Source organism: Thamnophis sirtalis, unplaced genomic scaffold, assembly GCF_051295495.1.
Source record: "Thamnophis sirtalis isolate CommonGarterSnake01/CBP01778 unplaced genomic scaffold, rThaSir2_p1.2 scaffold_5, whole genome shotgun sequence".
NCBI lineage: Eukaryota > Metazoa > Chordata > Lepidosauria > Squamata > Natricidae > Thamnophis > Thamnophis sirtalis.
This window is the reverse complement of record NW_028261385.1, coordinates 104,487,077-104,487,761: the sequence shown is the minus strand read 5'-3', so window position 1 is coordinate 104,487,761 and position 685 is coordinate 104,487,077. Positions and strand designations below refer to the sequence as shown.

General features: G+C 40.9%; 1 protein-coding gene across 2 annotated transcripts in view; it reads right to left on the bottom strand.

Annotated features, from left to right (window-relative positions):
* Positions 1-685, bottom strand: part of REST (RE1 silencing transcription factor) — a 55,314-nt gene that overhangs the window by 90 nt on the left and 54,539 nt on the right. The window lies entirely within an intron of this gene.

Genomic DNA, 685 nt, shown 5'->3' with positions numbered 1-685 from the left:
CTGAAAGAGAGGCACGGGATTATTATCGCGCTTGCGCGGAGCTCGCGTTTCTCGGCTACTTCCTATCGCTTCAAAACCTCATTTCCTTTCCCATTAGCGTCGTGCAAAGGCTTCTGGTCCTTCGGCACAACATTTGCGCATGCTTAGCCGTATAGTGGAACTTCATGCGGGATCCCCTTGTCCGGCTAATTTTACTTAGGGAAAAATCTTGCCGTGAATTGTAATCCGAGGACGGGCTTCATAGGGTCCAAACATTCTCCTCCCCCCCCCTTCTAATATGTACTGTTGTGTGCAAAGATAGCAAGAGTCGCGGTAGACAGATTTTCTGGTTTATGGTTTGGTTTATGGTTTCTCTGTTAAACGACAAAAAGCAAAGTATCTCATGCAAATGAATGCCGCCTTGGTTTGACAGGTGACAGTTCACACAGATTGGCATTTGCTACAGCCTCAAGTATGTTTTGTTTTGGAGATTTTCAAAAATATAGTATTTGTGCAGCTATTTCAAGAGTTTATTTTTCTCCCTGTCTTCCATAATATATCCTTAACAGGATCACTGCATTTACAAAATTCTCCTAAAATAATAATCATTGAATTCCAAAAATATCTAATGGGTCACACAGTCTATTATTGATTCACAGTCTGTTACTGTTCTAGGAATAATTTGAATATAGTTGGAATTGTACAC